We start from the raw sequence: 27,443 nt of genomic DNA on the forward strand, positions 1-27,443 counted from the left end.
CCGTAAAATTATCTGCTTAGAATACTAAAACAGCTGTTTCAGAAAACTGGTTGCACTAAACACTTAGCTGAGGTCAAAGTACAGGGAGAAATGGATTTTTAGGCACGTTCACATAAATCCAACTCAAATGCGCCGCCATAGATCTCAAATCTCAAGAGAGCCTTGGTTTCGCTTAGGGAATACCAAGGCAAGATGTCCTTGTTTTATATCTCGCGACCGATGCAGCTGTTATCTTTGTAAAATTGTGATCTGTAAAGGAAGGGAAAAAAAAATAAAAAGCATTGAAATAAATGGGAATGTTTGTATGAATAACTGGTGACTCACAGTGACTATATTCGTGTCGCCATACCCTGCCTACCCAGCTGTCAGAGAGGTAACTTAAAACTGGTACGAACACGAAGTAACTGCTGCTATACATATATCTAACGAACCCTCAGCTGCCAGCCATCTCCCTATCTGGCAATCAGACATAATTAAGGCCTTAGTTAGGCCTAATTACCTGTCACTTGTGCACCGTCACTTTTCGCTAGCCTTTTTCGCCGTGAGCGTCGGCTTTCACTTATCCTTCTAGACCTTCCCCACCCTCCTGGGCCTAACTCGGCAGGAAGTCACCCACTCTTTCGGCGCACGAGGAGGAGGAGGAGGGGGTGGCGTTAATTGGCGGCCCTCGGAAGTGCTAGTGGCGGCAAGGGTCGGAGGTCGCCCCCACAACTTCCTCGATGAATGGACGTTAATTGCTTCATTAAAACCAGAGAGACAGCATGCAAAAATTGGCCGGACGTTCCCGAGGTCAGGGCTAAGCTAATTGGCGGGAACTGCATGACTATTGCAACCACCACAACTAATCATTTATGTACCAGCAAGACAAGAAATCCGAAGGCTTTTTGATGGAGTCGAGAGGAGAAAAAAAAGTTCGTTGGTTGACTTATATTACCCAGCTAAACAGCTGATGTTGATGCCAAGTATAAACAGATAGAGCCAAGAGTGATTTACTTGCTAAGAGTGTAGAGAAACTGGCGGTAACAAGCTGGGAGCTTTTAACAAACCTTCAAGTGAGTGATTTATCTGTCGCCATTTTGATTTTTCCTTTTTTTTTTTAGGCACTCACTCGGAATGTTGCATCATTATCTCTCGAAGAACTCATCTTTGGAAACCGCGCATTTAATATATTTCTCCGGATTTCAATTATTTTTATAATAAAAATCGACTTGGGACTCCTGCGATTGCTATAATCGAGTGCTTCGTCACAACACTGTCGTAAGAAACGAAGCGAAGGAGTTCGCTGAAGCATCGTTCAGATTTTTTTAAAGCTAAAGTTTATTTTCATACAGGGGGGGGAGAGAATGTACGCTACAGCTGTGATTGGTTGAGATTCATCTAATGCTGCGGTGTCACAACCCATTAAAGTTGCAAGGATCCTAGACTTTTGAGTTACATTGTTTTTAAAATTCTTCTACCCTCCCGAGGTTCTCAAATAATAATTATTTTTCCCCCTTTTCGAAGCATGGTCTCGAGATTCATCAGGAAGTCCCATACCCAGAAAGTTTATGTTTTACCGTCAAGAATTTGAAATAACTGACCAGAAGGAAGGCAGGTGATCGTAGACCAATGAATGAGTTAACTGTTCAACTGACGCTTGGGCAACTAAGTGGCATTTTTCTGCCAATTTGCTTGCTTTTTGGGGAATCTAGAAGTGTGTGTGTGTATGGGAGGGGGCGGTGATACCTGTGGGCCATTAACTTACAACACACAAGAAAATAACATATTCCATTGATAGGGAAAAGTGTTCTTAATTATATTATAATATAGAATCGGACTCGAGTTTCTCCTAGACATGATATTGCATAATGTCTAGGAGAATGCCAGATTTAAAAGGCTTAGATAATTGTAGTTCCAGCCTTATATAATTGTTGAAATATCAATTGCAACTGAAAACGAAATCTCTTGATGTGCTCTGTCATTGAGGAAACTGACACAGGAGAGGCGATTGGTTGAAATGAGATGAAACTACAGATGGTGGATTACTGTAAAAGAGTAACATATGATGATATTATTATTATTGCGTGACACCTCCAGGGCATTCAATTACTCATCGAGGGAGGGTACCTACTCTACAACACTGTTACCACAACTCAATCCACCAACTATAACTATCATCTAATGCCATCTGTCACCCACCACCACCACTAGTATTTTCACAGACAATCACAAACATCCATGCCCACAGCGGGATTGGAGCTCGCAGCCTTTTGGCTGGAGAGCGAATAGGCTAACTACTCAACCAACCAGGCTGGTAATGCCTTTAAAAATATTATTATTATATAAAAAAATATTCTTTTGGGGATGTCATTGACCAGTTGGTTTCTCGCTAAGAGGATCCTTTATGTGCATTTTCTCCTTCGTTCTACAGAGACAGCGCTTGTTGCATCATTTAGTCCGTAGTACAAGATCATGGTCATTTGTCTTTACCCATGTACTCCTCCCCCCCCAAATAGCTCCGCACACTTAATGTTTGAGCGACGAAATCTAACAGATTTGCAACATCGTATTGTTATGGAGCACCAAATCTAATTATTAATAATAGCCTGTCTGCCCCTCCCAGGCATGCGCAAATGGAAAAACCAGTTGACCAACCACATGAAGAAAAGTCGACAGTGAGGGAAATACAAAACAGCAAAAACGGAAAATTAAAGTGGTCGCAATGTTAATATTATCGATATTAGATTCAATAAAAAGGACCTTTTAAAAAAGGGTGATTCGATATCGTGTGATAATGTACGGGGATTGGACATTAAATTACAATTCAATTAATAGTACGTGAAGGCCACTTTCAGTTTTTGTCCTTTTTAAGAAATTGCATTCATCACAGCTTATTAACTTTTTTTAAAATTGTCGTTTCTTTTATTATTAGCGAATATTTTGAAGAATTACGTGAACATGTTGGTGTTTTTTTTTTGTTTTTTTTTCTAAATTGATTGCGCTATTCTATATGAAGGCAATAAGGTCTAAATTTCACAGCGAAAAAAAAAATCTTTGTTTAGTTTGAAACAATGCTCAACATTTTATTGTTATATATTTTAATTCCCTCATGGTCAACATGCATGCGTGCCTATTTCAGTATTTAGAATATATCTTAGTAATTGTTTTTTCTATCAGACGTATCAACGACCAAAATTGAGCAAAACCTTTAAAAATTCTACAAAATATTCGCTGTGTCTTGAGGAAATTAAATAAATCCGATTTCGAATAAACTAAAACATGTCCATTAAACCTAATTTTTGTTTCAGTCGAACCCGTTTTAATAACAAAACAATATTATATGTTTATCGAATACATATCGAACCCAGACTGTTTTTCTTCAAGTTTCTCTTCCACAATGTTTCTTAACCTCTTCTCAAGAATACTTGTATAAATCTTACCCTGGGCACTTAGTAGGGAAATTAATTCTCACATTAAGTTTTATTTCCCTTTTTATAGACTTAAATCTGAAAGCCAATTGGAAATTATCTGGAATTCCACTTTCAGAGCAGGACTTTTGAATTGTACCCGCTGTAAAATCCTTATACTTCCTTATTTGCGCATTTGTGGTCAATTACATTTGCTTCATCTGTCTTTCCACATTTCAGCCTTTTGAAGGCGTCGTGTTGTACATTTAGTATTTCTTCCTGGTTGCATTTCTCTTGGATATTTTCACCCACTGTTCTGTTCACGTTTTGCTTCGTTCTTTCAAAGTATTTATCGCAGATATCTCCAGAATAAATATCTTTAGTTTCGATTTTAATGTCAAGTTTATCCTTTCTTTCAAGGACTACCTCTTTAACATCTTGGGTGCATCAGAGATGTTGCCTCCTTGCACTGACAGAGGGAAAGATTACGTAAAATTGTACTCCCATTTATCTAGTTTTCATCCTTAAGCAATAAGGATGATGTCTGATAAAAGTAGACAACTTAGTCCGAGAGTATTTCATCTAAACTGGATGCGATTCCTCATGAAGTCAGTGCAGATTTTGTTTTTTCGTTTAAGATAATATCCAGTCTGACCATTAATTAACGAGACAAAATTCGTTTAAAAAATGAACAGCAACTACACGCAGATGAATTATTTTCAATATAGTTTCCTCTTAATTCAATACCACGATTACAAATTTTCCTAAACAGTGTTGTTAAACGTATAAAGGTCCAATGAGTCAAGCCGACATTTTTTATATTTCATTTTCAGTTTCGAAAACAAAATAAACGTCCGTCCGGAGTGTATTTGATCACGTGGTGCATTTGGAAGCGAGAAACTGTTTCATATTAAACGCACAGTGTGCAGGCGCATTGTCGTGCGGCGACAGCCAATCTGTCTGTTGGAAGTTTTTCCACTTGGTTATATTCGAAATTAAAGATAGCAAGAAATTATATACTTGGTTTAATCCTTTATTCAAGTGTAAGCAAACAAGTTTGCACCTGAACTATTTTTACGACTGGGGAAACTCGTATATAGAAGCTAATGACTTCACATGACTTGCCTTAGTATCCCATAATACAAAGCACATATCCTTACGGGTATGTATAATGCTACGCATTATGGGAAGGTCACTACTCAGACCGGTTTCGACCTTTATTGAGGTCTTATCACTGGGAACCCCCACTGATGAGACCTCAATATGCTTTATGGGAGATATCCCGGGTGTTTAATCAGTGGAAAAATAACCCACATTGCTTAAGTGGCATAACCGTGGTCCTAAGACAGTCTATCAGGAACGAGATCGCCGTAGTTTAAGAAGACTTGTACGGACAAACGAACTTCCTGTGTGCAGCAACTAACGGAAGCACTTAATAAAGACCCTACCCATACTGCACCGAACTACGCGCAAGGAATTGAAGAGGATCGGAATTGACAGGGTTCATTTTTATCATATATAAAAGTGAACCAACTACTCCTGCAAAATAGGTTGCTTTTAATTTTGAAAAGTAATGTCCAAGTATTCTACATTACTTTTTATTAATGATGACTTCATATTGCACCTTTTCTAATATTTGATATAAGCAACGTTTTTATGTTATAGCGCACTCTTGGATCAGAATATGTGTTTTGATTTCAACTGCATTTTTAATTAAAAATTAAGCAAAAAAAAGAATGAAGTGATTATATATATATATATATATATGTGTAGAAAGTATTTTACCTTGGGTATAATAAATGTTAAGAATACCAAGTAATTTTTAAACCTGGTTTTACTCCATTTCCCAAGTAAGCAAACAGACAAAAAGTCAAGTTTGCGCCTGCAATTGATGCAAGTCTAACTGATCCTACAGGTAGTGCAAGACCAGGGCAACTCGTGGTAAAGGTGGGGCAAACTCCGATCACTAATCTTAATATTTACCCTTAATGCCAAAACACATCTCCAAGAAGGGGATGTATGATGTTTTATATTAAAGGCAAGGGGCCACTACCCAGACCGGTTTCGACCTTTATTGAGGCCTCATCAGTGGGAGCTAGGCTAGAAAATACCAAGATTTAGTAATACAGAGCTCATATCTCCATATGTTATATATATATATATATATATATATATATATATATATATATATATATATATATATATATATATATAACATAAAAGTTTTGCTTAAATATTTTATTAAAGATATTATTGTTGCTTCTAATTCTATGATATTGATTGCATTTCGGAAAGGGGTTTGATATTTGAAATTAAGGTCGCAATAACTAAGGCCACGAGGCCCGTCTATTATGTCTGTTAAATGTGTGTCTTTTTTGGTCAGTTTTCACTGTTTTGGGGGGTTGCAAAACCTTTCCGCCTTCATGTGAGACATGTTTGGTTTCAGTTAGAAGTCTTTATAAATGTTGTTCGAGTTCTAGACTGGATTCCAACCAAAGGTGTTATTGCTACCAACGGAGCTATAGAGGCTCTTTCAGGAGAGGTGAATTTTCTTTATCAGTTCAAACAATAATGGAAGCCAAAAAGTAGCTTCGAAACAGCTTCTTCCTTAGTACTTGGTTCAATTATTACATGTGCGATGTTTTAATGAGATTTCCCTTTTTTTTTTCTTTTTAGATGAACTTGCTAAAAGAGTCGAAAAATAGCTGGTTGAAACTGATCGAACGATGCGACACCTACTAATGCACATGAAGAAATGTTCATGCACGTTACTAATAGAAATTAACTTTCGCAATAAATCAGTGTCGTATAGATTAATTTCTATAGATCTATGAACCCAGTTGCATAGATTAAACTATATTCATTTCTGTAAACTGATTTTTCGATTCATTTCTGTAGTGTAGCGTCAAACTGCCGAAACCAATCCTTTTTTCCAAAAATGCTGTTCAGTTAGTTGCGTCCGCCTTCGAGATTCTCAAAGGTAAAACATGCACGAGGTTATATTTGGGAAACCTCTGTGCTAAAGAGACATTATGATTTTCACATCCAATGAACTAATAAGAGCCATGTACAAAATTATCTTGAGCTCCTTTCAATTAGTATTTCATATGCGAGTATAATTACTGTCTAGTGCTAAGGGAGAGGGGGGGGTACGTTCGAAAACTAGTTGTTTGAAACCGAGGCCGAAAGAACGAGGGAGGAAAAAACCCTCCCATCTCTCTATGATACAGCATAACTATGTCTATTGTAAAGAAATCTTTCGCGTCCTAAACGGGATTCGAACCCACCAACCAACGGGCATCATCGTTACAACTGAGCTACTAAAGGTTGTGCTTGCAGGGAAAAAATGAAAAGCTAAGGATGGGAGGAGATGTTTATTTAATTATTCGACATGTCTTCTCCTTTGTTCAACATTCCGAAACAGAGAAAGATGACAACTTGCACCACCATCACCACACTATTGTAGCGGCCCACTAAATCAATGCGTGTCTTAATTATCGCTTCTTTATTTGCATCTTCGTCAAGTCCATAGATCATCTTCGAATGGAATTGGGGGGGCTTCTTGATGTTGCTTCGCAAAATAAGTTTCCAGCTGACAGTAGATGTTTAATAATGAATATAAGATTACTGTTCGCAAGGACCCCCCTCCTCGTGAGTGAGCTGCAACACTTCTCCGTGTCTCTGACATTCCCGTGTGGCGCCGGCGTGTCATGAATAATCCACCAAAGACTTCCAGATCAACGATCTGTAACATTTACTGCGATTAATTCAAACATCGCAAACTACCAAGGCTACAATTAATTACTTATGTGAGGAAATTTTGTTTCCCCGATAGACAATAAGTGACGTCTTTTCAGCTGGGAAGCAGAATGCCTTGTTAAAGACCCGGAAGGACGGCGATGTAATTTAATCTCCAATAATTGCTTTACATTTTCAGAATTGCCAACATCGGATGAAAGGTATCAGTCTTGTTAAATCTAAGATGCAAGTTGAAATAGTTCACTGGCGGCGAATGTCATGGTGCGATCACTCATTCCCCTCATAACCAATTCCTACAACATGACGGAAAGATTCTATTATTGCCTTAACTAAATATCTTGTTCGCTTTTCCTATTGAAGCTTTGATGATACACTTATGTACTCCAAGATAATGGAAGCCCTAATCATATTCCCCTCTCTTGCATACAATGTTACATCAGTGATTTTTTTATTATTTCAAAACGCCTCCTGTTGAATTAAATAGTCAAAATCAGACCTATTAAAATCTTTTGTGATTTTTGTGTATTTCGTAATTTTATTCATATCGATGTATTCATTGTATATCTGATGAATATTTCAATAAAAGATGCGAAAAGCACTGATATTGTCAAAAACTAGTCCTAAATCAAGCTGTTTTATTCAATTACATATTTAATTAGATAAAAACAGTACACGACTCTTATTTAAGAGGACTGAACCCAACAAGAAATAATACAAAAAGAATATCGTACCTTGAGGCAAATATCTATTAGATACGCGATTAATTCTCGATTCTGATAGAAACGATATCGCTGTTGCAAAAGCAACGCCTCTTTATGTATAGCTGTTGAATAATACATACGAGGGCTGTTCCAAAAAAGTAAGGTGTAAAAGAACTCAGCTTGCGATAAATATTGGTTAGAATGAGCGAATAAAGTGTAGAGTGGGAGCCAAAAACGCTTTCTCTTAGAGTAAGAGATATTTTTGATAGTTTAACTGCTCTGATTTTCAATCAGATTTTTTTACACATTTCAAGAACAGTCCTAGAAACAATTTTGAGAGGTTTTGATTAAAATTGGTTCGCGGCAAGCATCCAAGAGAAAAAAAAAATCAAAATAATGTAAAATTTGATTTTTTTTAAAATAAAAATCGTAATAAATATTTTTCTTACAGTAAGCTATTTTAATACCCTTTGAGATATTTCATTTACGTTATAAATGCATATATTTAATTATATTAAACCATACTTGGCCCTTATTGGTGGAATATATCGTTAACAAAATAATCAAAAATGCGATGTAGAACTTCTAGTAAACTTCGTTGCGATTGGAGGAAATATTCATATAAATAATAGACTATATAAATGCATGTTACCATGACAACAGCGCAATCGGTCATTCAGTTAATCGAATCTGTCATCGGGAATAAATCTTCTCTGACGTGTATATGACAATCTTATGGAATAACTAAATAAAAACCATTAAAAATCTACTAACTTATCCTAAAATATATTTTTGCAAATTTTATTTAAAATGTTAACTAAAGATAATAGAAGCAAAAAAATAGAACAATTTAATTTATAGATGATAAACACTAATACACCTTTTATTTTTTTTTATGAAGGAAGATATAAGTTTTGAGCATTAATATTAAAAATTGTGGGAGGGAAGAGAGCCGGATTAATTCATTCAATCCAATACCCTTGGGAGGGTAATGGATGGCAATGCTATAGCTAATGAAGTTCTAACTGAGGCTCGGCTATTGCTATTACCCTCCTGCCATGATCAGAGCTTTAATAGCTCAATAACATAACATAACACCTTATCCCTACACTGTCCTCTACAGATAACGGGGAAGATGAAAAGCATTCTTGCTTCGCCCCTTTAAGCCAGTCCTTATAAGGATTAAAAGTTGTGGTTGGTTGTTCGATAGGACACCATACTCTTGGAGGGTAATAGATGGCAGTGCTGTAGCCAATGACGTTCTAACTGAGGCTCGGCTATTGCTATTACCCTCCTGCCATGATCAGAGCTTTAATAGCTCAAAAACACCTTATCCCTACACTGTCCTCTACAGACAACGGGGAAGATGAAAAGCATTCTTGCTTCGCCCTTTTAAGCCAGTCCTTAAAAGGATTAAGAGTTGTGTATTAAAATATATTTATTTTAATTTTTCAGTGATGTAGAATTGTCTACGTCACCTGTTCAGTCACATGACTGTGGATAATAACGACAAATATGTTAATAAACTTAATGCTTGGTTGTTTAAGTCCTAAAACCCTTTGATGAGTAGAGTGCATTGGCAAGTCTCTAGAGAGACAATTATACTGCATTTAATCTTTCTGTTGTTATTTATTATTTGACTGTCGTCCTCCTTTCATGCCGAAAAGTCTAATGCATTATTACCTCTGTAACCATTATTTCTCTTCGGTCCTGGGGTGGCACCAGATCGAAAAGTCTCATAATTACTAAGAATGGTTTTATTTTCATTTTGCTCCTTAATTATTTTCCCGTCACAAGAGAAAAGGAAAACGCTCCGCAAATTAGGCTTTCTAATTATCTTCCACCTGATTGATTTAGGATAGATCTCATTTCTCGTTAATTCGCTTCCTTCTCTTGCAGTTGTTAATGAGTTCCTACCTAACTACTTTCTTTTATTTCCTTTTTTTTCTCGCCTTCGAGGCAAAGTAATATTCACTGCATTTGTTCCTATCTCTATCTTATATCTCATTTAAATGTGATATTTTCTAAGCATTCTTTAATTTATTGTACTATCCTGCGCTAATGGAAGAATTTCACTAATATTACCTACATGCATACAGACCTTGTTTATTTCTCTCTCGAGCAATTATTCTTTACTTAACAGCATAAGATACAGCGAATTTCTGTAGCTTTTACAGTTAATTACTGCACTTGTTACTATTTTTTAAACGCTTCATGCCATAAGCTAACAATGATCCACGAGCCGTTATATAACGGTTGCGCGTGTACACGATGGGAAACATTATTAGAAATTTAAAACATCCGCGTGCTCGTGCAAGTTCACGTGTTCGATTACGTCATCAGGAACAGTTTGTGTAGGAATGACAGTTTTTTTTTTTTTAAGTGAAAGACAACATTTCAATTGAATGCGTGTTTATGAAATGACATTAATGGAATAATTCTGAATCAACAGAGGCGTTACACGACTACCCTAAGATCTTGTTGTGTCTGTTTGCGTAGACGACAGGGAATAATTATTAGAGATTAATTTTCTCTTCTTTCGTTTAAGTACCGCAGTCGGCTTGCATCGTGGTTTTTCTTCTTGACATATTCGCTTTCAACCTCCATCGCTAAAGGCGTGTAGGCAATACTTCGGAGGTAGTAAAGTGATCGTGCTATTTATTTGTGTTTTAAAGCCACTAAGTTTAACCGTAACAAGAATAATGATTACCTTTAGCGAGTTTTCTTCCATCAGTGAAGTAAACGAAACCTGCTGTGCATTACGGGCTCAATCTACATAATATAATTTTAATAGATATCAAGGGATGTATTGTGAACACATTACTTTTTATTGCTTCTACATAGGTAAGTGGTTTATATGAAAAAATGGAGGAAGAATCACTTAGTAGTTGAAGATTCTGGCCTTCAATTTGTAGCATTTTCTGTTCGACTTAAGCTATATTCTCACGTTAATTTTGAACGCCTTAAAGGATCTTAAAAATGTGTCAGATAGATTTACGAGGCATCCATATTTATACTAGAAGTTCCTGTAAATAACAACTTCCTTTCGTATCGATGAGTTTAATCATGTTAAAATGAGGAAAATATGCTTCAGTTGGTTAATATTATTTTGGGGAAATGGAATTTGGTTGGAAAACAAGCAATCTTTGTCTTTTGAACCATCTAGATGTGGACCATAAGTAAGATTATTATTTCAACAATATGACAGGCTAAAGTTTTGTACAATTTTGTTTAACAATTACACTGGGAGAAACAGAATGGGCAAACTAGGTACAATCTTCATTGGTAATTATGGATTTCTGTAAGGATGAAAGAGTAAAATTATTTTATTATTGTCTCTAGTAACGATATCGAGTGGTGCCTCCGTAGCTCAGTTGGTAAAGATGAGTCTTGTGGTTGAAAAAAAAATCAGGGTTCGAGTCCCGTCTCTGACATGACGAAGAACCTTGAATATGTTTTTTCAATCGCATGGTGAGTTAGCTAGTCTTTTAACGGAAGTGGAGGATTTTCATCCCGGAGACTCGGGTTTTTCGTCACTCAGAACACGCACACCGGACCTGTGAACATCCACGTATCTACAGCCACAAATACTTGCCCTTAGGGGGATGCAGGAAGAGGAGTTCGTCGTGATCTCGAGACTACCTGTCGTAAGACACCAATAGGTTGAAGACGAACTATATCAGTAACCACAGGAAATTAGTGGAATAGGCTCGAACCCTGGTAACTGATAGAAGTCACTATGTTTGGATCGGTAAAGAGAAAAATCTTCATTCTCCATAATATAATGAAATATTCCTTTACGGTCATTTTTCTGTAAGTGGTTTCTAATTCCAAATGCTAATTGTAATTAGAAATTAGAAATGTGGTGTATGTGTGCGTGGGAAAGAGAAAGATTATCTTAAGCAATCGAACTAGCGGATTTTTGGACGCTTTCTCAATTGCTGTTTCTTAATTGGATGGCAGCCTCCTTTGAAGTAATCGTAGATTCGAATCCTTCATCCAGGTGTGTTTTACGGCTTGCACTGTTGGCCAGTGAAGCACAAACGGTGCATGAATTACATTGTGGTCAGTAAAGAACAAGAAGAAAAAAAGTTGTTTACCAGAAATGTTGACACTGACTATCCGCTATGAAAAGCCACTTATCTTGAGTAATTTCACTGCTGTTACCACAACAGAGGTTTGATTACGATACTTTTAAAGCTCCTTCTAAGACTCTAAGCCTCGCACTGTAATCCCGCTATCAATAAATAACAATTAAAGTTCTATATGCGGAAAAACAATGGGCGTTAAAAAACCTCTTGTTGACAGACTCTGTTGTTAATTAATTCTAGTAGTACAGCGCAGATGTGAGGACTCTGTTTCTCTTCTGGGTGGGTATTAATAGGTTTATACGGGTTTGTTTGTACAGTCCTTTTTCTGAGCAACATCACAGGCAGTGTCTAATGTCATTAGATTCCAGCAAACTGACATCCCGTGTATATTAATGTGGTGTCCCGGACAACCACTGTTTTTGTGGCAGGCAGCTAAGCCTAATGATGTAGATCCGTAGCAAGGAAAATTACGTTACATGTCATCCTCTTGAGGCACTAATCCTGTTTGTTGCGTCAAGGATGGGCCGTTGAGATCTCCGCCATTTCTCTTCCGGGGCCGGAGATAGTGGAAGAACAAAGAAACGCGCGCAATCAGGGAGAGATTTCCTGGCATCATTACTTAAACACGCGCGAGACGCTGATCCCCGGGTAATAGATGCGAGCCTTAATTCGACGCAAGTTACGCGACATTAATCACTTTTGCGACCGTGTGAGGCTCCATAATAAATGTCCTTTTTCACCGTCCGACGCGCACCGCATCTGATAACTGGCGGAGTTTTTCTCCTTTTTTGCCTAATGGCGCTAAGATACTGATAAGAGAAGTTGAACAGCATTTTGCGGGCTGGCGTCATGCCTCGTGCCTTCCGGTGAGGCAGCGCCACATGCTAATACACTCCGTTACCGACCCCTTTCACTGCCTACCCCCGGCAGGAACCTCATTAGATAGCAAGACATTTGAATGTTGCTCTGGGCCTATTATATACAGTAGTTCCTGCGTAAAGTGAGGAGACCAGACCGTAATACAAGCCAGCGCTGGGCTCCTATCTAAATTAACATCTGCGGTTAGGGCGTCATTCGACGGTAATTCGGGCCGTCCGATTTCTTCGCTGGCTGCGCATCTTCTTGTCCTCCTCGCACGGAGATGGATCGCTGCTATTATATTTCATTGTCGCCCGGCATGCAAAGGGTCTGGATTAAATGTCCGCCGGGCCCAGACTAATGGGGCGAGAAAGGAGCTCCGCCGTAGCCGACATGTTTAGGGCGGAGTCTCCTGCCAGGTGGTCCTGTCGAAATTTAATTACTCTCGTCACCCCGCAGCGAAGCGCAGATGAGGCAGTAGAGAGTAGGGGGGGAAGGGAAAGAACCAGGGGAGAAAAGAAAATGCAAAAGTGACACAACCCATCAGAGTAGAATGTTTTTGAATGGCCAAGATTGAGTTCCTTCGTTGGTGGATATGCTAGGGAGTCTGTCGGTAGGTGGGGGAAGAGCACATCGGGGGAAGTAACAACTACTCTTTAATTGTACCGTTAGCTAAGGAAAACGCCTGTCCTAGTTGATGACGGGGATGCAAAAAAGAAAAAAAAAAACCCTGGAGCATCTTCGTGTTTTTTCTTCTGCACGGAGGAAACAAAGTTTCCTTCCACTGAGGGTAACATATACGTTCGGTTGACACGAAGAGATGATGACACTTTCTGGGGTGACATCAACTACAAGTCCAATGTAGGGAACGTCACAAGCATTTTATCTTCCTTCGTTCTGCTAAAGAGAGTTTTTCAAGGCATCTATTGTTGCAAAATTAAGCCCGGAGACATGTTCTTTAGAAGGGAGCGTTAATTAGACAGATGGAAGGTGATGTGGAGGTAAGAACAAGAAATGTGTTGCAAATTACCCTTGCAAGAGGGAGGGTCGAAGACGGGGGGGAAACGAAAGTCTTGTAAGTGATCTGACTAAACGCATCTCGTGAAAAACCTCTTCTACGTTTAGGCAATTTTTTACCCTTTTTTTTTTCTTCTTTTCGAAGACGTTCGGTATTTTGCCATCGTATAGAAAGGCGTTTAACGTCACGGCCGTAGAAACGGCACTTACATTAAGGTGTCATAAATTATTGCGTGTGTGACTGACGGGAACTTTTTGTTTTGTTTTTGCGACCAGATTGGGGTGGATGAGAACTATTTTGAGTTACGTCACTTGTTAAATTTGAAGGTTTTTATGAGAGCTGGTAACAGTTTGTCAAAATCGGTGCTGCTGTACACACACACACACACACAGAGTATTAACATTAAGCATACGATGATGAGACGAGTGCGCATTTAATTATGGATTATTTATGTATGATTATTAATTGTCATATATATATATATATCTATATAAAAATATATTAGCACTAAATATTATTACTAAAATCTTAAGGTGTGATTTATTAACGATGATAGTGATTATTACAAAACTACTTTATTGTCCAAGACACCATAAGTGCTAACGGATAATCGTAAATGATATATCTGATGTCAATGGGTGATCGCATCAATGAAATGATTCCAGAAAATGTCTTAGAATCTCAGGACTGTGGCACGAGAATTCGTCGCCGGCAGTAGGTCAATCGTATTCAAGGGTATAAGTGAGTATCCTATTGATGGTTAAATGTTCGAAATATTGTGCAATGGTAAAGACATGGCAATACTGTTAAGGCACTCGATGTGTTACAACGCGTGCCATCACAGCATTTGGCTCTTCTCAAGGGCAGCTGAATAATGGTGTATGTTCAAAGCGCGTGCTTGTGTCAGATGCTAGGGAAAAACTCAGAAATTCAGATGATTCAATGCTTGAAAGAATGTAGTTTTCGTAAATGAACTGAAACACAAAATCTTCGTATCTGTGCAGAAATCTTATTCAAAAAGATTTGGAATACAGCAAAGCAAAGATTTGCATTTTCATTAATTCAGACTTAGAAAAGCTGAAATTATGGCCTAAGCACCCGAGACTTTATGTTCGTGATCTGCGCATGTTCTTCTGATCGGTTTGGTTTTGCGTTATATGAAATATCTGAGTTTCTTGCAGGAAAAAACTGTTGCGCCTCTTATCTTATGGATAAAGATGTGGAAGAATTTTGCCGATAAATCACTTACAGAGGTTCTTCTTGTCCATATTACGGATTCGAACCCAGATGTTTCACAAATCGAATGTCACAACTTCATCTCGATTGCTACTTGGAGGCACTAAACTGGTCCTTTCATTCTCTCTCTCTCAATCATTTTCAAAATTTGACACTGTTGAAGGAAGAAGAAGAATTGTTTGTCCATAGTAGAAAAGAATAACGAATATTTGTTATTCTTTATTTTAATGAAAAAATTTCACCACCACCTATTTAATAATCAATGCTTGATAAATTCAAAATAAACCAAGAGATTTAACACCTTCGTGAAAAACATGAGCGACAGAACTGTTATTGGGGTAATCTGTTCTTCTCACTTCTACGTGTTAGGCCTACTGGCCTGTTACAGAGCTATCTTAAGCCCTTAAAATAGGTCGTACCCGTTCCGAGGATAAGGGGGTTGGCCCTATCCCTCCGGTATATTCCATGGCTGTAGCTCGTGTGTTCGCGGACCGGCTTGCCTGCTGCGGGAGGAAAAACCCCAGATAAACTGTGGAGAAAAAACCTGCTGTCCACGCCCAAGACCGGCTAACTTGGTTATGTTTGAGAAAGATTCTTAAACTCAAGTGTTATTTTTGTCTTAAAATCAATCTTTATAAAATATCTTTGTATCATTAACTACTGATAAATATGTGGGAGAATAATATTATTAAAATCGGAAATTTTAAATTATTTTTATTATGTACTTTAACACCTTTCATTTAATAATAATAAAATATATGAAAAATATGATTAAAATTTAGTGTATTTCAAATGAAAATCTCACACAAGTTCCTTGGAGTAATGATTAATTATTACTTAAATTAATCGGTATTTCATTTAGAAATAAATATTAATTCTATACTTATTTTAATAAAAAAATAAAGGAGACAGAAACGGAGCAACAATGATTTTTAACATATACTATGAGCTTACATGAAAGCAAATATTTAGAATTAACCTAAAATTACATGCGTTTTTTTTAATGCTTATCAATATCAAAATCAATTTCATATAAAAAAAATTAAACACGGAAATTATGCTTCAAATTTTCAGAAACAAACTTTAATTCCTTATAAAGCTACATGGAATATCCTGTGCGGAGTTAATGAGAAAGGGTTTAATAATACTGCTTAGAGTAATTCGCACATATAAATGACACTTTACTGCAGACAAAGGGGGCCGAGATTAGCATCCTGTCGACAATGATTTTTACAAACTACTTTATGAAACGCCAGCGTTATCAAGGAAACCATGACCTCAATCTTCTCAGGAACAATCCCAAGATATGGCTTCCATCAATCGAACTTATCTATTTGTTCAGCGTTCTTGTTCGGACACGTTTAGCTTTACTTCCGCGTCTGTCGGAAGTGCGACTCCTTAGCTATGGTTATCGGGATCTACACTCTTGCGTAGCTTGTCAAACGCTAAGGTTGATAAATATAAGAAAGTATTTAAGGGTGAATGATTATCAGCGCTATTTTACGAAACTATTAATTGAATATTTCAAGGAGTTTTCTCATTATGATTCTGTGATAAAGTAAGAATTCCTTTGCTGTCTTTGAAAAAGCATAAATTTATCTTTATTGACGTTCAATGGGGTAAATTTATATATATATATATATATATATATATATATATATATATATATATAAAAAACTCATTTAATAATTATAATACTGTAAATATAGATTTTATGTTAATTAGTAATAATTTATATATTTTTAAAATTATCTAGTAATATGTGAATTACTTTTAATTTTTCAAAAATGTTCTATAGAAAGAGTTATTGTTTTTAAAATAATTTTCGAGAAATCTTTATGTGTAGTTGTGTATTATTTTAATGTGTCATAGTTTTGTATATTCAATCTTTTCCAATTAAATGTATTATTAAATCATTTTGTTACGTAACAACTAAATAAAAAGCTGCACATAACCAAATCATGTAATAAGACATTAATTTTAATTTACAATTAAAAAAATCAGTATTAATATTTAAATTATTTCGAAAATTATAACAATAATAATTTTTTTATAACTTATAATATTTAAATATATTATTAATTTTGAAAACTTTAGAGGAATATTAATACACCAATTTTTAAATTTAAAACTATTATAATAAAATGGAAGTACTCTTGCTACAACAGGTAATAAAAAAAAGTCCTTTTTAGGACTTTCAGGGTAACAAATAGCAAAGCTGTAGCCAATGAAGTTTTAACTGAGGCTCGGCTATTGCCGTTACCCAGCCATGACTAGAGCTTTGAGCTCAATAACACCCCATCCACACAGATTTTTCTTCATTCAGATGACGGGATAAAGAGTCAAGGACTCAGTCCATCGCCCAGTTCTTTTAAAAACTTTAAGAACAACAGGTAATAATACGACAGTGAGATGTGGTGATTGATTCATTCAATCCAATACCCTGGGAGGGTAATGGATGGCAATGCTGTAGCTAATGAAGTTCTAACTGAGGCTCGGCTATTGCTGTTACCCTCCTGCCATGATCAGAGCTTTAATAGCTCAATAACACCTTATCCCTACACTGTCCTCTACAGATAACGGGGAAGATGAAAAGCATTCTTGCTTCGCCCCTTTAAGCCAGTCCTTATAAGGACAACAGGTAATACATGGCAGACTTCCCCCAACTTATCACCAACCATCACTGCACTCTATGCCGATGACACGGTCATCATGGCTAGATCCCTCAGACCAAAACTCGTAACCAAGAAACTTAAAATCGTAGCCAACACCCTAGAAAGCTGGTACAGCGAATAGCCATTAATCCAACAAAAAGTACTACAGTATTATTCAGCAGAAGAAAAACAGAACCTGAAGACAACATTCAAATGTTTGGAAAAATAATCCCCTGGCAGAAGACAGCAAAATACCTAGGAGTACACCTGGACAGGAAATTAAATTTAAAGACGCACACCGACTTCATCGTCACAAAAGGTCAACCAGACCATCGCACAGCTGTACCCACTCCTAAACAGGAAAAGCTTCCTAAACCAAAATAACAAAATCCTCATATACAAGACAGTAATAAGACCCCAATTAATCTACGCCTCACCAGCCTGGGGACACACGACAGAAAGAAACATTAAAAAAATTGCAAACAACTCAGAACAAGTGTCTCAGGATGGCACTAAACGCACCCTGGTTTGTCAGAAACGCTCAACTTCATCGCGATACTAAACTACCAAGCATCAAGACACTCGTGAAAAGCGTCGCAGAAAAATTCTTCACAATAACAAAAAACCACAAGAACCAATTACTAAAACAGACATCAAACTACAGCCCAACAGACCACTTCAAACACAGAAGACCAAAAGCCATCTTAAAATGAAAACCACTAGAAAAGCTCACCAAGAGCGGGCATAATACTCACCCAGCTACCTCAAGTAAAATAGAGATAAAGGGATAAAGAACCAAGGGCTCACTCCATCTACCACGGAAGTTAACAACAGGTAATCAGACTGTCGATTTCGATCATAGCAAGTGTAACGGATGGCAATGCTGTAGCCAATGAAGTTCTGAGCCTCGGCTGTTGTTTTTACCCCCCTGGGACGCTGAGTTTCGAGAGTTTGAGTTTCGCTTTCTTAAGCTTCTTGCCTTGAGGGAGCAAATTTGAGTCTCCGGCACGGCCCGGTGAGTGGCTTTGTCGGTGTATGCGTTTCCATGGAATATGAGCGGTTCTGCTCGGTGGTGGGGGGAGCCAACGCTGAGTTGGGCGGTTTTTCGGCCACTATGGAGTGGTCTAGGAATCATCAGTAGGAATCAAACTGTAGCCAATGAAGTTTTAACTGAGTCTCAGCTAACGTTACTCAGCCATAGCTAGAGCTTTTAGCTCAATAACACCCCATCCACACATATTTTCTTCAATCAGATAAAGAGTCAAGGATTCGGTCCATCTTCCCCCAAAAATTTCAGATGATCTAGTGTTACATTACAAAACTGTGACAATAATTATTAAGATTTCAATAATTAGAAATATGTTGCAGTATAAAATATCCCGATTACACCAGATTTAAATATTAGTTTCATTCCTTTATAGACAAAAAATTTCTATTGACAAAAGATGGCGTTAATGTTCGATAGATTGCTTCAATTTATATCGTTTTGTTTGCAGAATTTACTGTAAAGGCAAGAAAAATGAAATACTACGCAAATGACTTTAGCAAAAGTGTCGAGAATCTTGATGCAACTCTATAAAAATCACTTTAAAACCAAATAACATTTTTGCAGTCAATCTCTCTCTTACTCGACTCGTTTCTTTATAGAATAAAATTTGTCACTTTACACTAATGGAAACGCAAGTTTTATGTTCGATTTCATTTACTCGACTATTTTTTTTTAAAAAAGTTAATATCCAGACCTGCTGTTTTTAAAAAAGAGCAGAGTACAAAACATGTCTTAAGGACTATTGCCTCGCTTAAAGAGATTCTATTCACCAGCTTGTTGTTATCATCGTTTGATTTTTATCTTTATTTGGATCGATTTATTCCATTCCGTTCTTTGCGACTCAACATCACACTATCGGTTTGGCTGTTAGCAAATTAGATTCCAATTCACATGGAAGCAGTTCAAACAGACATGGCTAATAGGTTTATTTCTTTCTTGCGACAGTGTTTTGATGGAAATGTATCCAACAGAAATACACACGTTGATACTTTGATGTTCGATGAATGGAGAAGTGGAAGGATTCCATTTCCTATATATAAACAGCTGTCTGGGTTAGCTCATCATTATAGCTAGTTTTGAACGAGCAATACTGAAGAGAAAGACAGTTTAAAATAATCAGAAAACTTCATCAGTACTGAGAGTGTTCTTGATGGGCTCCAATTACAATCGTCTTTACTATGCGCTGAACGGACTTCATGATTTCCTAAACTGTAGAATATACTGCTGACTTATGAACTGAATAACTTTGTGTTTATTCATGAATAAAGTTCTGTAGAACTCCGTTCATGTTTTGTGGAAAAGTTCGCATTACAAAAAGCTTCTCTTCTCTTTGTAGAAGTTGTTTAATTCTACAACTTTATTAATTTTCTCAAATAGAAAACAGACTGCCAGAGGTCTGAACTGATCCAAAATGTTGTAAAAGAAAATCTAACAAAGAAAGTTACTAATCATTAATACAACCTACTGTTAACTAAACACTTGTTTACTAGGTTATTCAATCTCTCTCTCTAGTGAGATCTCTCATACTACCATCTGACTGTAATACCCATGCGTGCTAAACTTAACCCTTAAATCTTTCCCTTCTAAAGTATAAAACATATCTGAGACATTTTAAGTAGATTCTCTTAAATACCGCCCAAGTAAAATTTAAAAAAAAAAACGAATTATTAAATAAATCTGTTTACTGTGTTAATCACTGAATTAGGAAGGTCGACTTTAATCTCCATAAGAGTGTTTTTTCCCATTCAGGTATATCTTTTGATGAGACATTACATTAAAATTTTCATTTGTTCCCAAAGTGCGAAGGAGAATTCTTATTCTGTATCCTCACTCCGAGAGAGCACATAAGACACCTGCTGCCATCTTATGATCCTAAACACTAACTTGTATTACTGTCTGAAATTAATTAAGAGACTTCTATGGCTGATTTTTGTAAGTTTCAGAAATATTTATTTTTGGAGAACTAATATTTATTATGGAGAAGTGGAAGTATTTGAAATTTGAAGATTTAAGATTTGAAATTTTTCAAATCTTAAGGGCATGGCAGCGGGAAGAGAATGAAATCAATAAGATTATGTACATAATTTCTATCTGAGAAGAACAAACATAATCACAGTGGAAAGTGTACTCTAAAATGATCAGCTTGCTATACAGAAATAATTATGGAAACGATGCATTTCAAAATGGCATTCTTAAATACCATCTTTCTTTGTCCCAAACAGTGGCGCACTCAGGATTTAATCTTGGGGAGGGGATGTCCGAGTTGAGTAGACGATTTGAGAATAGACACTACGCATTGCATACGATCTATGAGGTCGTATGCAATGACCTCATACGACCGAGTATGAGCATCTGTAGTGATCGCCAATATATGAAACCCGTGATCTCCTCTGGACCGGCTCGGGCAAACGAAGTAGCGTTCGATCCCCCCCTCCCCCGAGCACTACTTCGTTCGCCTTGTGTTCACAGCGGCCGTGATTCCCGAGAGCTATAGGGTATTCCCACCTTATGTGACTTCTAATTCACAAGTAGTCTAGAAATATAAAACGCGACACAACATAAATAAAAAAAATTAATTTTAATTAGAAAAAGATTTTTCGGAAATTTTTCTAGTTTTTTTTTTTTTCCTTTTTCTTTTTTTTCTGCCCCCTCCTTCCCCACCGGGTGAGCCACTGGTCGTAAGCGAATGAACCTAGAGCTAATTTTGAGATATATACTGATGAACTTTGCTATTGTGCATATAATAACTTTCTCTCTTCATAAACAACTGAAAAACGTAAAGACCAATTTAAAATGTGGAATACGTTAGAAAAATAAAATATTTAGTTTAACATTTAAGCTTCGACGGTCGCATTCATTATTCCAATCATTTAGTTAGCTTCTAATTTGGCTGCTTGTATTTCAAGCATCTTGGGCTACAACTGTAATTAACTATTCAAAAGATAATGCATACACATCTTGGGTTGGAAATACGATGGCTGAAATTTGCAATTCACCTTAGATGGAAATACCGTTTGCAAATGTCCCTACAATATTATGCAAAGATCATTCCAATCAGCGAGTTTTTCGCTACCACACTACTGACCTCAAAAAAGCAGTAAATATGATTGACTAGTTTTTAGCATAGTTATTACATTATTCGCTCCTCTGTTATGATGTACAGTTTCACAGAATCGTAAAAAAGTCGAGAGAGAGGGTTAATTGCGATACAAATACAGTGGTCTAGCCTCGTACGCTGATTTCTATTTCCTTTTCTGTTATTAATCTAAGAAAAAAAAAGTCGATCCCATGATAATATTGATAATGGTTCTTTCACTTCAGCAAAAATCAATAATAAATTTGCTTCTTAAAAGATGACTCAAGAAGTTGGTAAACAACACTCCTTCGTAGATGTTACGTATGATTATGAGGGTATTCCCTCCCTCCCTCCTCTCTTAGAGAAAATGCTACCATTATGAACAACCAAGAAGCGAGAGAACTGCCATTCTTGCTTAATCTTTCTCTTTATTATCTACTTGATTAACAATTATGTCCACACTTATTAAACCTCTAAATGGTGTTTCTTTTATCCTTTATTTACCTGCTATTATCTGCCTCGTTTTCGCTTTCTCATTTATTATTTCAGGACTTATTAATATATAATGAAACGTGGGCACTTTCTTCAAGCTTATAATCAGTTTTCTCTTTTCACAAATTTGCAAATAATGAGGTGAGAGATTCTACTCAGCAACCGAAGTCTTAAATGGGTGTATTAATATTAATATTTCTATTATCTCTCTGTTTAATCAACTACGAACGCATTTCTAGTTATCGTATAAAGTAGAAGTTTGTTCTGGGTCTATCACGAGTTGTTAAGCATACACAATAGAAAAAGCTACGATAACTTTGTGTTTTTGTAACTCAGTCTTCTTGATTGAGCATAATCCATAATTAAGTATTCTGGAGTTAACTGGGTCGTTTATATGCATATTTATATAAGATTGTAGGATGGTAAAATGGAAATATTGCGATGAATCTCTTAAAACTTTGTCAGAAAAAAAAAAAAAATCAGCTAACGCCTTTTTATTCCCGAATACGGGAGTAGGCGAGGCCATTTAGCCCTATCTAACTTTTTGAAGACTGAGTGGGCAGTTCAATCTCCACTGGTACCAATCAGAGATAGATGGCCCAAGGCTATCACTAATTAAGTGGTACACAGTGAAGAGAGACGGCTCAAATGTGCCACCATCTCGTGGTCCCTAACACAATATATTTAATGTCTGAAAATAATGTGGGTTCTACGGTCGATTTTCTTGAGTTTACGGGACGAAAAACCCGAGTTTCCGGGAGGAAAAACCCGCTTGCCCGTGCCAGAGATCGACTAACTCGGGAACCGGTCGAAAAAAGGCTTAGAAAAATTTCCTCTAGTCGTCGACTAGACTCGAAACCAAGTCTTCCTTCGTGCGGCCAAGAGCCGTGGTTGGCAAACGCCACATCCACTCAGCTACACAAGCTCTTAAAACTTAAAACTCTTAAAACTTTGTCTACAATAATTATTCATCTCTCTCTCACACACACACAGACACATAGCGATAGACAGAGGTGAGGAGATATTCGGTGATTGCTTAATACTTTGAAGATATTATTTTTTAAGGCTATTTCCAAACAGAAATCGTCCAACTATTGTCCTGATTTTTAGTGGCTATCGAAGTTAATGAGAATTTGAAATGTAGTTTACTTTCACAACAATCGATAACTGTACCAAATGGCGATTAACTCTGGAATTGGCTGCAACAAAGCCATACCAGTTCCTCTAGGCCTTGATTAGAACCTTCCTGTACAACTAGCGTCATGGAGAATACCACGAGGGTACGCAGATCCGTTTTTCGTTCAGCTGAGAACTGTAACCTTATGAAAACTATGGCAACGTAACGAGTCTTACAAATTCGAAAATGCAAGGAATTAGTTTAAAGTCCATCACAGTTTATTTTTCATGTAAAGTCTGCACGATAAATCCAACAACCTGTGATTCTGACGAGCGATTTTGGGGATCACGCAGTGTCATTTAAGCGGTGTCACATGGCATGGTATTCTATGATATTCCTAGAGAAATTCCGTGTACGGGGGGGGGGGGTGGTAATCCGTCATGTTGGTGGTATAATTTTTTTTTCTCCGAGGGGCAACTTGCTCAAAGAGAGCCAACTGTTCAATGCGCCAATTTTTGGTTAAAAGTCATCCATAAGATTGGAGGAGGATGTATATTCACTAATTTACCGAACAGTAATAACGGAAATCACTTTCAACTGTTTCACAATGTAGAACAGCTAACCGAAGTGCTACTATTGAGTTGGCTTGCTGGTGAACATGTGCACGATACTTTTCTAATACCCAAGATCGACAGCCATTAATAGTCAGACCCATGTTTATTTCTGACTTTAACGATAAGAACTTGAAGTGTTACTGATAGATACTGACAATGAGTCACCGAATTATATGTGTGCGCGCGCACACACACACTGGATGCTAATTGGAATACACAATTAATACACGATTCATAACACTGGAACATTGGTGAGCATCAATTAGCAGTAGATTTCGTGTGAGAAACGATATTCAAGTGGGATAATAAGCAAAGATCAAGGCTTAGAATAGGGAGGATACTCAGATAAGAGCGTCGCAGAAACTGATAACTAGTTTCTCACATTATTTCGGTTATATCTAAGACACTCTTATGCATCCAATCCTAGCCGGATCAACTTTAAACGTATGTCGGAAACAACTTGCCAATATAAGAGGCATATGATGGATTGACAGAAAGCCCAATAGGCATCACATATATGAGCAAATGACTGTAAGGTACAACTAAAATGCCATGGATTGCTGGATGTACTATCCTCATATCTAAATGCACCGTGTATCACAGAAAATGTAGATTGATAATATACGATCATTGAGAACACCATACAACACTTATCGAACAAATACAAGCAGCTACAACTAAACTGAGTGAACGACCATCCAGAATGAACAACAGAAGACTTGGTTGTATGGGGAGATTAATCCAAGTTCCTGTGAATACGGAGGGAGAACGACAAAACCAAAGAGCCATTGTATTCAGTAGATCCCAGCAAAGCAAGGTGGTTTGTAGGCACTCATCAGTCCTACTCCTTGATGGTAGGTGCTGAATGTGTAGCTTAATATCGTTGCCGACCAAGTACACCCATTCAGGGTGACAATTAGTATTGTAAAAAAGGCCAATTCCAACTGGATGATGCGTCAGAACTCAGGAATAGCTTCCGAAAAATATGAGGCTCTAGTGGATTAGGGCATCTTATTTATCGGATTTCAATCCCATTAAGTATCGTTTGAATGTGTGAAAAGATGTTCATGTTACGAAGCCACAGCTCTCAGATTTGATGAAGGTGCAAGAATTCATTCTGTTCGCCTCAGGTAGGCGTCTTGTAAGTGTTTGGAACCATGGAGTTCATATACTGACTAAATGAGACTATCCTGATGATTCACCGTGATCCAACAGACTATTAAATAGAGTGATGTCAGTTTATTCTAACAGTTAGATTAGATAGAGTAAGTGGAATGGTGTGGAGTTGCTTCCCCTGGTGGGAGTTGGGTCTGTAGCGTATGGACCGGTTGGTAGTTATGCAACACTTCCAGATAGTGCATCTTATCCTATCTTTGCCACAAGATATCAATGGAATTGATTCTTTCAACTTCACAATGCATCATGTCATTGTCTCAGTGATAGCTGATCTCCAACCAGCAGGCTCTGAGTTCGTATCTCATTATGGGTACGGATGCTTGTTTAGGTGGTAGGTGAATTTCATCAGCCAGTATGAGACCGTCCCTCCGCTTATTGCAATCCTGAAGTGGTTTGAAAATGTTTCCTGTTAGGATTAGAGCAGCGTTTCCAGATTGTGCAATGCATAAACCATCCACGGTATTAATATTTACAGGTTCTGTGGATGTAATGCACAATAAAATATCATGCACTGTAGGCGTTATGCAAACATAGTTTGTTTAAAGTGATGTGGAATAAACTTGGCTGACAACATCAGGGCAAACAATGGTACATGGAGTGATACTATTGTGGAATTCCATGTACCACTACACGTAGTAATACTATTGTTGCACGAGCATGTTGAACACTTTTTTTTTTTAAATGTTGCACGCGCATGTTGAATGACAAGTGGTTCAAAATGCCCATTTTTTTTGAAAAAATAATACTGTTGAAGGGGGGAAAAAGACTAAAGAAAGACGCCTTTAAGGTATTTGTGAGATTTGAATTCCTCTGAATTGCGCTATTTCAACTTACTGTCGATAATCTGGCATCAAATTGACACCATGTCGAAGGCATAAAAATAAAACAGATTCTTGCTTCCTTTATAACCTATGTTTATACAATTATACGTTTATTTTCAAGAATTTTACGAGAGATTTTAAAAGTGAATTTTAAATATTTACAATTTTTTTCTATTCTAGACGATTTTCTTTAACTTATGAAGTAACTTTTTTCGGCCTCTTTTATTGGTTATAGTTGGTTGCGCTGCATTCCATCTTTTAAAAATTCTTTTGACTAAGCAGTTTATTTTTGTAAACATGTCTGTTAACTCGATACTGTAGATCTGTTTTTTTATTCTGTTATCATCCCTGGAATTGTAAGGATGATATTAATTCGTAGTAAGCAGCAATGTATTCAACAAAATTCGACTTTTCATAGAAGCATTACAGTTTTTCATGAATCCAAAAAGGACTTTTTTTTTATTGTAACGTTCATTAAGGTTAGCTTAACATTCGTCAACTGTAAACTACTTTAAGAAAAAAAAATCGAATTTCACATAATCGCTATATTTTACTTTAAAAATTTTATTTATAAACATAATACGTCAATATATATAAAAGCAAGACAGTTAATCAAATTTAATTTTAACTTTAAACTGCAAAACAAGAACATCCCACTTGACTCAAAGCAACTTAAGTATATATATTTTTTTTTTTGCTAGATGGGTGAAGCAAAAATGCTTTTCATGTTCCCATTATCTGTAGAAGAAAATGCATGAATGGGGTAATATAGAGCTATAAGCTCTGATCATGGCAGGAGGGTAACAGCAATAGCCGAACCTCAGCTAAAACTTCATCGACTATAGCACTGCAATCCCTTAACCTCCCTAGGTACCCATTTTAGTCGCCTCATACATGCACGGGCTGCAGTGGGACTATTCTTATCCCGGTCACCACACGGGGTTAAGTATAAACATATATAACGCTACTGTCAGAATGGGTGAAGCAAAAATGCTTTTCATATTCCCCTTCGTCTGTAAATGAAGTTATTTGGGAAAGGGAGTTTTGTGAGCTTTAAGCTCGTCCTCTGGGGCAGTTGTATTAGTTATAACCAGCTGGGAGTAGAATAGCCTTCAGTCTTTTGCATTTGTAAGTATAAAATTATTAATATTTGGATTGTATTTTAGGTATTAATATTTTTTAATGGTGTACTGTTGCTATACCGATTTTTTTCATTGAATTTTATCTTATAAAGTTAATTTTCAAAAATATAGATTGCTAAATATATATAATTATTAATTTTTATCCTATTAGATTATTTACTGGGGACTTATTGCTGGAATCCATTCTAATAAATATTTTATCACATTGCATCTTTATTACATATTATATGTAACATTGAAGGATGGGTTCCACC

The 27,443-nt window shown here is 36.9% G+C and overlaps 1 protein-coding gene across 2 annotated transcripts in view; it reads left to right on the top strand.

Annotated features, from left to right (window-relative positions):
* LOC150092847 (LIM domain only protein 3-like) overlaps positions 1–27,443 on the top strand; it is a 212,168-nt gene that overhangs the window by 22,517 nt on the left and 162,208 nt on the right. Inside the window, exon 1 of one of the 2 annotated variants that reach the window (XM_090414554.1) lies at positions 16,523–16,607. The exons of the other annotated variant lie outside the window; for it this stretch is intronic. The gene's annotated coding sequence lies outside the window, so the exon portion shown is untranslated. Of the gene's footprint in view, positions 1–16,522; positions 16,608–27,443 lie in introns of those variants that run through there. 2 annotated transcript variants of the gene reach the window in all.

The sequence above is a fragment of the Typopeltis vanoorti genome, chromosome 25, assembly GCF_054136105.1.
Source record: "Typopeltis vanoorti isolate ZY-2024b chromosome 25, IOZ_Tvanoo_1.0, whole genome shotgun sequence".
NCBI lineage: Eukaryota > Metazoa > Arthropoda > Arachnida > Uropygi > Thelyphonidae > Typopeltis > Typopeltis vanoorti.